This window comes from Cynoglossus semilaevis, chromosome W, assembly GCF_000523025.1.
Source record: "Cynoglossus semilaevis isolate Cse_v1.0 chromosome W, Cse_v1.0, whole genome shotgun sequence".
Classification (NCBI taxonomy): domain Eukaryota; kingdom Metazoa; phylum Chordata; class Actinopteri; order Pleuronectiformes; family Cynoglossidae; genus Cynoglossus; species Cynoglossus semilaevis.
The window spans coordinates 7,699,276-7,711,128 of NC_024327.1; the positions used below are offsets into that span (position 1 = coordinate 7,699,276).

General features: G+C 41.9%; 1 protein-coding gene and 1 long non-coding RNA gene across 4 annotated transcripts in view; both read left to right on the forward strand.

The window, feature by feature from the left end:
* LOC103397094 (uncharacterized) overlaps nt 1-3,915 on the forward strand; it is a 7,760-nt gene extending 3,845 nt beyond the window's left edge. The window contains exons 3-7 of the long non-coding RNA XR_003048809.1: nt 944-1,272; nt 2,030-2,213; nt 2,397-2,578; nt 3,558-3,670; nt 3,800-3,915. This is a non-coding gene — a long non-coding RNA (uncharacterized LOC103397094). The remainder of the gene's footprint in view (nt 1-943; nt 1,273-2,029; nt 2,214-2,396; nt 2,579-3,557; nt 3,671-3,799) is intronic.
* Nucleotides 3,916-4,056: 141 nt separating this feature from the next.
* The window catches only part of LOC103397092 (Golgi membrane protein 1-like), an 18,037-nt gene continuing 10,240 nt past the window's right edge, over nt 4,057-11,853 (forward strand). The window contains exons 1-4 of one of the 3 annotated variants that reach the window (XM_025052790.1): nt 4,057-4,105; nt 4,270-4,316; nt 4,418-4,686; nt 4,784-4,842. The gene's annotated coding sequence lies outside the window, so the exon portion shown is untranslated. Of the gene's footprint in view, nt 4,106-4,269; nt 4,317-4,416; nt 4,843-11,853 lie in introns of those variants that run through there. The other 2 variants (XM_025052791.1, XM_025052789.1) reach the window with 2 other exon arrangements.

The window sequence follows — 11,853 nt, forward strand, 5'->3', positions numbered from 1 at the left end:
CAGTGGATACATTGGGAGAAGAATGTTAGAGATGGAGCTACCAGGTAGGAGAAAGAGAGGAAGGCCAAAGAGGAGATATATGGATGCAGTGAGGGAGGACATGCAGATAGTCAGAGTAGAAGATACAGAGAACAGGGAGAGATGGAAATCAATTGCTGTGGCAACCCCTGAATAAAAAGGGACAAAGCTGAAAGAAAAAGAAGAAGAAGATAAAAATATGGTAGATTCAGGATGTGTTTATTTGTAAACTGGACTCATCTTCCTCTACTACTGCTATAACTGTGAGCCTGCGTGATGTTGATTTGGCACCAGTAAACACCAGTAACACTGAGGCCAGCTCATCTACTTATCTGCCTGCAAGGTAAATAGAATTAACCTTGAATAATCAAAACAAAGGGAACAACTGCAGCTATTATTCACATACACACACAAACATACATATAAATATATTTCTTATATATATACATACATACAGACACGTACGTATATACTCTATGTACATATATATTATTGGAATGTACAGTAAATGTATAATGACTGATAAAAAATATTTAATATTAGTGGAATGACAATTGCAATTATGCACTCAGCTCTAATGAGTCTAATGAGTAATTTTAGACTTTTCAACACTTTTTAAACATTTGATTTTTTTTTGTGTTTTATGGAACTAGAGTTAAAGAGTTTTTAAGTTCAGTATGTGCCAAAGCTACTGCAAACTGCTGTGTGTGTTTGTGTGTGTGTATGTGTATGTGTGTACCTGTATGTCACAGGGTAACTAAGGTGTGTCAGCAGCCCTGGAGTCACATTTCAGATGTCTTGCTTATATTTTGGACAGTTGTTTACATATCTCGACAATTCGTACTGTACCCAGTGTACTGTATGCTCCACTTTCACAAATGTTTTTGTTCATTAGCTTTTTCTCTCATTTGTCGTTTGTTACTAGGCTGCTGTTGCCCTTCATGCAGTCTTATGCTCGATCTGGAGCTTTCAGCAGAGTTGGGAAGATTAAAACAGCTCTCAGCTGCCAACACCTGGGGCCTCTTCCTTCTGGTGCTGCTACTCGGCTACGGCTTGGTTGAAATTCCGCGTTTGTATTGGCTTTCTTCTTCCCTTGGACACCTGCAGGCCAAAACCTACTTCAAGGTAGCAAAAATGGCTGTTGAGAAGGCATGAGCAGAGGAGAACCTAGTTGATGTGATCGAGGTGAGTCCAGTTCAGAGGAGGCCTTCAACAAACGACTGATCTGAAAAACACAATCCACATAAGTATGAGGTATGTGTTATCAGGAGGTGGCAGCCGTTAATGATTCTGTCAAATACAATCATTCTCTCAGGAAGTGTGTCAACACCATTTTAACAAAGGTAAAAACATGTTTTTAAATTTAACCTTGTGATCTTCAACGGTGTAAAACAATATCCTGTGTCTTTTCATCGTTATTCTGAGTATCTTGATCAAGAAAGCCGAACCTAACTCTGTCTAATACAGCTGTTAGAGATGACTGGCTTCCTGTTAGGCGAACTGTCTTTTATATGATTACATCATACAGTTGTTAGGTTTCGGTTTGGACACAGAATACAGAATGCAGGTGTTAGACTTCAAGGCCTCAGCTAGCTTAGGAAGTCCTTCCATATATGGTTATAGAAACAATCGTCCATTGTCCAAACCTGGTGAGGAGGACAAGTACATCATGTGTGGGTTCATTCACAGTTTCCAGTGTAACAAAGAAGTGCATTGTACATTCTTGCAGGCACAGGCGAGCCTGAGAAAAACAACTGTCTCAGAGTCACAATACTATAAGTGTAGCACAAGCACTTCTTTTGCACATAATCAGTACATTTCCATTTATTGTGTACACAAATAAAATATTTTCATACACAGAAGGGAGGCTAAAACTTCCTCTGACCCTCCCACCCAAAGAGACCTGATTGGGCTTCACAAAAAAGCATTTGTTTATTTTGGTTGAGAGAAACAAGATGTGAAATATTGTTGCATGAGCTTGAAATGTATTATTTGTGTAACTGTGTTTCAGGTCATATCTGCTGAGCAGAGACAAAGTCAGACTCAGGTCCAATGGGTTATTTTGTTAGAGCAGACTTTTCATCTGGAAGATGTAGCAAAAAGCCAAAACAGTCCAGTCCTACATTTCAACCACAGCTTTCCCTCAACACGGAGTCACAACTGGATCCATCAATTCATCTACACACCATCTGTGGGTGAGTTAACTCACTACATTCCTATACATTCACCTCTCTTTTGCCATTGTGCACAAAGCAAAAGTATCTTCCTTTTTTTTAAAAAGTAGGAGTCGAGTAATAAGTAATGATAAAAAAAAATATATTTATGGGATGCAAGTTAGTGCCATCTTGAAATAATGTGTGTGTATGTCTCCTCTGCAGAGTGGTACTGGGAATGTGTGTTAAGACAGGGTGCCTACAGGCTGCTGGCTGTTCTGCTGTGTCTCCTATCTGCGGTTGTGGTCTGGTCAGAGTGCACCTTCTTTAGCACACGCCCCATCCTTTCCCTCTTCATTGTCTTCATACAGATGGCTGAAAAACAATAGAATTACATGTTTATTGAGGTTAGCATATACTGTATGTAATTACAGTTCTCGTATTAAATTGAATATTAATTTGCACATACAGTTAATCGTGTGTATTTCTTTCTGTCATTATCTGAAATCTGCTGTCTGTGTGAAACGACAACATTTTAACTCCAAGTTAATACCCTTAACTAAAACTGCTAACCTGGGTTCTTTCTGTACCTGCTGTTCTCTTTCTCTTTGCCAGATGCCGTGCTTCAGTGTTATCTTCTTCTTGTGTGTGTGTGTCTACTCTGCATTCTTTCAGATACGATTTTTTAACCACTACAACGTTTCAATGTCAACAATGTCAAAAACTGACCAAAAATTGAAAAGTATAAGCAGTGGGTATCACTCCTGCACATGGAAAATTAGCTGCTCTGTTTGAATCAGATTCCGTCATGCACCACAGCAGTTAAAATCTGTTGCTTTGGTCTCAGTCAGACAGTTAATGGTAATGGTAATTTGAGATCAGGTGACGCTGGGTTTTGAAGTGTGTTGGAATAAACACAGTCAGGAAATACTGTAGGTGGCTAGTAATTGTTGACTAGGGTTTATGAATGGCTTCTCCAGAAAATCCAAGTGTTTTCCTATCATTCACCAAATGGCCTATAGTATGTAGGTTCTAAACCAATGAGTTCTACACTGAGGATCTGTTTCACTGTGTTGTTGGACAATATTCTGGACACTAAATACTTCTTTTTCTGTATTGTTTGCATCCACCTCACCCCCACCACCACAATAGAAATCATTATATTTTTAAAATATTTTCACCCTGACTTCTTTGCAGAAACATCCATAATATCTGGTCTAGGTAGTATTTTTAGAAGGACAAAAATTGAGATATGGTATAAAGTCAAAGGAACAGTTCAGTCCATTGCAAATTACAGGGTTTTTACATTATATAAAAATAAAAGGTCTTGCACAAAATGACTATCATGACCATAAAAACTGTTTAGTGACCTTTTTTTCTTTACAGGTTGTTTTGTTGTCTCACCTCTCCTTTGTGTCTAAACTTTCTGGGCCTGATCCACATGAACTGCTCATTGTGCCATTTCTCATCAGGACAGAATCCAAACGTCATATACTTCTGTGAGTTAAAAATGTACCAACACACCCAGCACAAATTAGAGTATTTAAAATTATAGTACAACAGAACTTAAACTTAAAGTTTTTTAAAAGTGAAGTAATGAAATAACCAATTCATTTTCTTTATGCCAGATCATGGGATCTGGCATATCATGGGAAAGACAGCATGTGCTGTCTTTTATATCTGGTGGATTCTACATCTACTATCCCATGTTGACTTTACTGCTGTGCTTTGCCACTTATTTTAGGTAAGCAATAAAAAATGTACATATAAATACACTGTTTTATATGTCCGCGTGTATTTCAAATAGTGCATGTTTGCTTGCATTTGTAGTTTGGGTTCTCGCTGTCTAAACCTGATGGGCTTCCCTCAGTATCTCACTGATGATAACTTGACCTCTGACCTGGTGGATGAAGGCAGGGAACTCATCAGAAGAGGTAGTTACACAGCTTTTAATATACTGTAGGTATCATACTAACTGCTATTGCATGATGATGAGAAATATTTAAAATGTTATGTATAGTTCTGGTTGAATCGTAAACTGATTGTAGAAATGTCCTAACGCTTTAAAAATTTGCTGAAAATCTTTTTCTTTATTTAGATAAAAGAAAAAGACAGAAAGATGAAGATGGAGGATATCAAAGAATGGTTAGATGTTAGATGTTTAATACATCAAGTACTTTTTCTAAACAACATCTGGTTTGTGCTGTTTTCAGGTATTTATGTGTATGTTTTCTGTCATGCCTCAGGCATTGAGGGGGTTGTATGAAGGCCAAGGGACGACAGGACAGAGCAGAGCAGGTGTGGTTGCAGTAGGTTAATGTGACATGTGTTTTCCAACAATTCTGACAGGTCTTCTGTCATCTATACACTCTGTACTTCTATACTTTGTCAGTAAAATAACGTTTACACATATTTTTTATATTCCTAGTTACCATGTTTACGAGGAGAGATGAAGAGATGGAGAAGCAGATGAGAAGCTTACTGCTTGATAGTTCTAGTGATGGAAGTTTACAAAGTAGAACGTATTTTATTATATTTTGGCTAGTGTTTAAAAGGTGATAAATAATCTCAAACACATTCTACTCAGTTTATCCTCTTTATTTTTTCAACAGTTGAGGACTTTACCAGTCTGTGTCACCATCCAGCAAGGCCATCTTTGACAACTGTCGTGGTAAGGTTTTACCACCCCAGGTTCGTTGATCTAGAACTTTCACAAAGTACAAAGAAAAGACAAAGATCGTTGCTCGAGTTCACCTGTGCACAGGGAGAGTCCAGCGGAGAGTCAGGGGGTTGACTGCTGAATCCTGCTCTCTCCCCAAACTCAGGCTCTTTTATTCTCTCCAACATCCAGGGGGTACATGTCAAGTGGTACAAACTTCGTTTGTTCTACGCACACACATACATTTTGACAACAACATCTACTCCCTTGGTTTCTCATCCTGTTCTTATCGCACCTAAGTGCTGTTGTTGTGACCTTATGCTCTAACCTTCAACCTAGCCGTTGTCAAATTGTGATCTACTAGTTTCTGATCCCTATCTCACCAAGTACTCCTCTTGTAACAACAAACCTTGGTGCCCCTCAACCTTGCAGCTCCTTTTCTTACAGCTGCATATTTTCAGTTTTAGCTTTAAGCAGCATTTTATGTTCAAACTGGTTATATGTTTTAGCACATCTCTTATGATTATTTATTCTATTATAAAACATGATTATATATGTTGCATACTTCTATAAACTATGAACATATGAATACATTTCATCCACAATTCCCCCTTTTGAACTCTTTTCAGAGTTCAACATTACCATAGAAGTATGCTTCTCGATTTTCTAGCTGATAATCTTCGCACTCCTCGGGTTCCGTGGCTAACAATGGATACATGTGTGGTACATCTTCAGAGTTTGGGGCTAGGGCTGTATTAATTAATCTGGTGAGTAAAGCACGAATGCAAGGTATACAACAACAGCCACAGAGAGTAAGGATGGAAGCAAACACCGCGAGAGATACAAGAACTGATGTGACTAGACTTTTGTACTTTCCAAACACGTTCAACCAATTGTCCCACATGGTGGTGTCCACACCAGAATGTTCTTTCATTTTCTTATTCAAAGTTTTCAGACCCTCTATGGCACGTGTCAAACTCCCATCTGGTGCTGTATTATTGGGGATATATGTGCAACACTGATCATCAAACATTGCACATACACCCCCTTTTTCTGCGAGTAACATGTCAAGAGCGATACGATTCTGAAATGCCATCAGGGATGTGGCCGACAGTTGAGCATGTATGGCTTCAAATCCAGCCTGGGTCCAATTGCTCAGTCGCTGTACGTTATAATGAATATAATTGATGCGGTCCACATTTTTGTTAATAGTACACCACCAGCATAAAATGGACTCAAACCCTGCCAAAACTTGATCAGCGATTTTGTACTCATTTGGAACCCCACGCGGGACTCCTATGGCGTCAATGTATGTCAGGTCACCTGCATTCTCCCATGGTTGCCATGATGCACTCCTTCGAGTACGCCCTGAAACCATAGGTGTATCAGGTGTTTTGGTCAAGTCGCTCACTGACATAGGTACTATCGTGACTGGGAGTATCAAAGTAACTAGTGCACATATCACCGAGTGGTTACATGGGATTTTGTCATATAATTTGTCATCTCCGCAATGCCACCATACATCAGCTCTTGGTACGGACTTGAAATTACTTAGAAGCTTAATGATTTTGGTGCAATTTTGTATAGGGGAAGATTTATACTCTTTTTCACCTGTAATATCTATACATGTGAAGTTCCCTGGTGCCACTTTGGATGAAAAAAGAGGTTTGTAAGATGTCGACCTGGTTACTGGAAATATGTTATCCCATCTAGAACAGTTACCTGCAGGCACGGTCTTACCCATTACTTCTTCCAAACAGGTGGAGTCCAAAGGGGCTGGTACGACACGAAGTAATGGTCTGGGTCCCATGCATACCATACAATTTTTTCCGGAGGCATTTGCTGCCTGTTCCGCCATTAATAACCAATTATTGACTGTACCCGTGATCCCTGTTGCCATCATGAACCAGCCGTCCATAGAAGGCTCACCGTTAATTACTGTGGGTCTACGTGCAGTTGTTCTGGATCCTATGGTTAAGGTTCCGGAACTTGCAATCTCATCCTTGTTATGAGAACTTTGACTCTGGGTGGTAACATTAGGGCAGAATTTAATTGGGACGCATGGGTGTCTGTAAACTCCGCTTGATCTGTATATGCACAATCCGATAACATCACAAGTAGGATTGGCGATCTGACCGTTACTCGGTGGTTTAGTTTCTAGGGGTATCTGAGTAGTATCTATTATCAGGGTGAGCGTTCCAGGGGAGTTGTGTAACTCTATTCTAGATGTCCAATTTTTAGCGAGTTGAGTTGTGCCAAAAGATCCTTTTTTCCAGTTTCCTGTGTTAGCGAACACATTCTTCCATCCACCACCTACTTGTTGAGCCCCTGGGCTCTCGAGATACCAAGGATAACTGCCCCATTCTGTCGCTGTATAACCTCCTATTTTAAAACTGTTTTTCCGGAATTGTATGACGGCCCGTACGCGGGTATGATTATAACAAAAATATAGTTCATCGGTTCTATACGTGTTAGGTTTGTTGCATGGATTTGGAAAGGCGACTAGTACAGATGATTGATACTGAGACGTTGCCTTCTCCCAATTATCCCAGAGCAGTATACCAAGTAGGCACCACAGGAGCATGTTGATATCCTATCTGTTGAGTATGATTACACTGTTGAATAGGGAGATTGAAGTAAAACCATAAAATTACATAAACGATGATTATTAGTAAAAGTATAGATAAGGCCTCGTATTTAAGCGGTAGCATAAATATGCTTTGCGTTGTTATATTCTTTAAAAACGCGTTGTCCCTGTGATAACTAGTTTAAACAAGGCCCATGACAAGAAAAATACACTAGCATGCAATACACAATGTTAATTTGATAAGGTTCATCTAGGAGATGTCTTCTTTCTTGAGGTGGTAGCTTGGCACGCTACTTGTAGGAGAGGAGCGCTATTTCACCTCCTCCCGGATGGAGTTCTTCTTTTCGGACTCCAGGGGTGGACTACCCTAGAGTCTTGGATCACTACCAGGGGATTATTCTGCCCCTTTGTCGGTAGGATCTGTCTCCGAGTCAGCCGACTCGGTGTTCTGTTCTTGGAGGTTTCTCTGAATGTCGATCAGGGAGCGTTGTGGTTCCTCAGCTGCTGCACACTGGCTCCAATGAAACCAAGTGTCTCCTTTTCCTTTCAGGCGTACTGCGTGGGTTGTTCTTTCAGTTACCTGGAATGGACCTGTCCAGCGTGGTTCCGACCACTTCCTTTTGATGACTCGGAGCAGAACCCACTCTGCCTCTGGAGGTGTTGTGCCTTTTCCTGCGGTCTGCTGGTCCTTCACCTGTTTTGAAAATGTAGACACCAAACCCTGCAGTTCGTGGAAATAAGCTTTAGAAGTTAGATCTTGATCATCATTTTGGGTGAGAGGGAGTTTGGAGTGTGGGCCGGGAAACGCTCTCCCTGTTTGTAACTCATGTGGTGTGAACCCTGTGGAGTGGTTGACTGAACTTCTTATTGACATTAAGGCTAACGGTAGGGCGTCTAGCCAATTCATTTTGGTCTGTGCACAGATTTTAGCCAATTTGTTTTTTACCGTTTGATTCATTCTTTCAACTTTGCCCTGTGACTGAGGATGATAGACTGTACCAAAAGAGTGTTTTAGTCCCAACATCGCCTCCACCTGTTGGAGGTCATTGTTCTTAAAATGAGTCCCGTTGTCTGATCTTACTTTTTCTGGGAATCCATACCTTGGTATATAGTGGTTTACCAGGAATTTTATTACCGACTTACCATCCTCTTTCTTCGTAGGCCAGGCTTCTGGCCACCCTGTGTACGCATCTACACACATCAAAACGTACCTGTACCCTCGAACCGAATCTACCATGTCTGTGTAGTCAATGATGATCTCTTTTCCTGGTTTTGTTTCCAATGGATACCTTCCTGGTTCTGGTCTGATGGTAGGTCTGGTGTTAAATTTGGTACATTGTTCACATGTCTTAGTCAGGTACTGAGCCATGTCTTTGAGAAAAGGGTGCCACCAATGGTCAAGATTTCTTAGCATTTGTGCTACCCCTACATGTCCTACCCCATGTGCCTCTTCCATTGCTGTTTGTCTTAGTCCTGGGGGTAGGATAGGCCTACCATCAGGTCCTCTCCAAAGTCCGTCCGTCTCAGTGGCTCCCCTTGCTTTCCACAGAGTTTTCTCTTGTGGAGACGCTTTGTTTTGTAACTGGATCAGTCCGTCCATAGTCATTGTAGGTTGCATTTCGGTCTCTGAACACATGAGTATCATTCTGTCTAGGTACCCTGCCGTCTGTTTCGCTGCTTGGTCGGCTGCGTTGTTTCCCTTTGTCACTTTGTCTGTCCCTGTGTCATGTCCTTTACATTTTATGACTGCTACTCTCTTTGGTAGTAGTAATGCTTCTGCTAGTTCTTTCATCTCAGTCTCATGTCTAATGGGTTTGTTACCTGCCGTCAGAAATCCAACTCTCATCCATTGCCCTAATTCAACATGCACTGCTCCTACTGCATATGCTGAGTCTGTGTAAATGTTCACTTCCTGTCCTTTCCCTATCTTGAGGGCCTCAATTACTGCCACCACTTCTGCTCTTTGTGCTGATTGCTGTCCCCCTAGTCTCTCTGCTTTCTGTGTTACCAATAGTCCATCCTTTTCTTCCACTACTGCATACGCTGCCCTGAGACCATCTGTCTCATGTCTGAAACAGCATCCATCAGTAAATAAGTCTCTCGCTCCTGCAATCGGTGTGGCCTGTAAGTCTGTTCTCACCTTCTCTTCTTTCACCACTCTGTCTGCACACGTGTGTGGCTCCCCTGTCCCTATGTGATCCGCCATATTGATGCCTTCATGTGTAAATGAGATGTTTGGTGCTTCCAGAATCTTGCTCAGTCTTCTCTGTCTCAATGTTGTAAGTGTGAAAGTTTCTGAATTTACGTAAGCCACCACACTATGTGTTGTCAGAATGTTTAGTTGGTGTCCCATTACAATGTGTGCAGTTTTTTGTATTAGCTTTGCTATCCCTGCTGCATGTTGTGTGCACTGTGGGTGTCGTTTTTCCATACCATCTAGCATTACGCTTAGGTACATCAGTATTACTCTCTCTCCCCCTTTTCTCTGGAACAGAATGCCATTAACGCATGATACTGTTCCAGAGACATCCAGGTAGAAAGGCAAATGGTAGTTTGGTGTTGCTAATTCTGCAGCAGTAGCCAATGATTGTTTTAATGTGATAAAAGCAGTTTCTGCATCTTGTGTCCATTCAAGTTTGGCTGTGAGATTTCGCATGCCCTGTTGTCTGACCAGTTCGCGCAAAGGCTGGGTCAATCCTGTGTAGTTTGCTACATAATTACGGCTGTAGCCTGTTAGTCCAAGAAATGAGAGCATGTCTTTAACTTTAACAGGTTTGTTGTGATGTAAGATCGCAGATCTGTGTGTTGGAGACATACTGACCCCCTTTTGGGATATCAGACGTCCTAAGAATGAGACCTGCTTCCTGGCTACCTGTAGCTTGACCTTGCTGACCTTAAAGCCCTTGTTCGCCACATGTTGAAGCACTGAGTGAGTCGCCGCTAGACACGCGTCTGCAGTGGGTGCCGCAATCAGTAAATCGTCTACATACTGTACAAGAGTCGTGTTTTCAGGAAGTGTGCAGTCGCTTAACACCTGCTTCAGGACTTGGTTAAATAATCCTGGGGAGAGAGCAAAACCTTGTGGCAGTCTGGTGTATCTTAGTTGTTGTCCTCTAAACGTAAATGAAAATATGTCCCTACATTCTGGAGCCAGGGGCAGACAGAAGAATGCATTTGCTAAATCAATGCACGTGAACCAACTTTGGGAGGGGTCGAGGTTGGCCAGGGCAACATAAGGATTCGGGACTGGTACAGTTGGGGTGACCAGGATATTATTAATGGCCCTGAGATCATGTGCCATGCGGTATTTACCTGTCCCTTTCTTCTCTACAGGTAAGATGGGAGTGTTCCAGGCTGAATGTGAGGGTTCCAACACCCCCTTTTCCAATAAGCCTGTGATTGTGTCATGTATCCCCGCTTCTGCCTGAGGTTTGTGTGGATATTGTCGGATCCATATTGGAGTGTCTGTGTTGACTGAAAATTTTACAGGTGGGCAATCAGTGAGACCCACATCTGTCGGATCGTCTGCCCATAAATGGTCAGGTAAAGTGTTAAGCATAGCTTTAGCTCCCTCATGATCTGTTTTCTCTCTCCCATGATGTCGAGCGATTTGTTCATGTTCTAGGGTGGCTGTGTTAACAGCACACAACATGATTCTATAGGTGTTGGTGGTGGGTGAGAAATGAACTTGAGGTATTTGTGTTAATTGCCAATCAGTTTGTGCCAATGCTCTTTTCACCATGCCTCCTAATTCTTTAGCCTGATGTCGTGGATGTAAAGCTAAAGAAACATGTGGAGCTGCTTCATCGCCCATCATGTACCAATCCAATTGATCAGGAGTCAGGTCTACACCGGCTGCAACACCCTCCGGAGCCACATAAATGTTTTGTGTTTTAATTTCCCACGAGTTTCCTTCCAATTGGTCTTGGAATTTGTCAAGGTACCAATCTGTTTGTAATCTATCATAGAAGAGAGTTACATGAGGAGGATCGGGTGGAGAGACATATGGTTCGATTTGGGCGATCCAGGGCTTCCACTGCAGGTACGCAGAGAGAATACCAGGCGTCTCAACAGTCTCTGGTTGTAGCGTTCCCCAGTAGATGTCAGCATATGTCTCTTCAATCGGTTGCATCAGGTACTGCCCACTTGTGGCTACACCGTCACACTGGAGTTCGGTGCCGTCAGGCAGAGTCACTCTTAGTCCATCTGGGCTGCACAGAATGGATGCCCCTAGTTTTATCAGGAGATCCCTTCCCAGTAAATTCAAAGGCACAGTGGGCGAATGAACATATGAATGTGTCACTTTTTGTCCACCCAGCTGGGTGACAATAGGTACGGTGATTGGCAGAGTCTGCTTTTCCCCAGAGAAGCCCACTACTGTTATTGTTTCGTCTGATAATGTGTGCGGAGGAGTTTTAATCAATGTAGAACAGGTA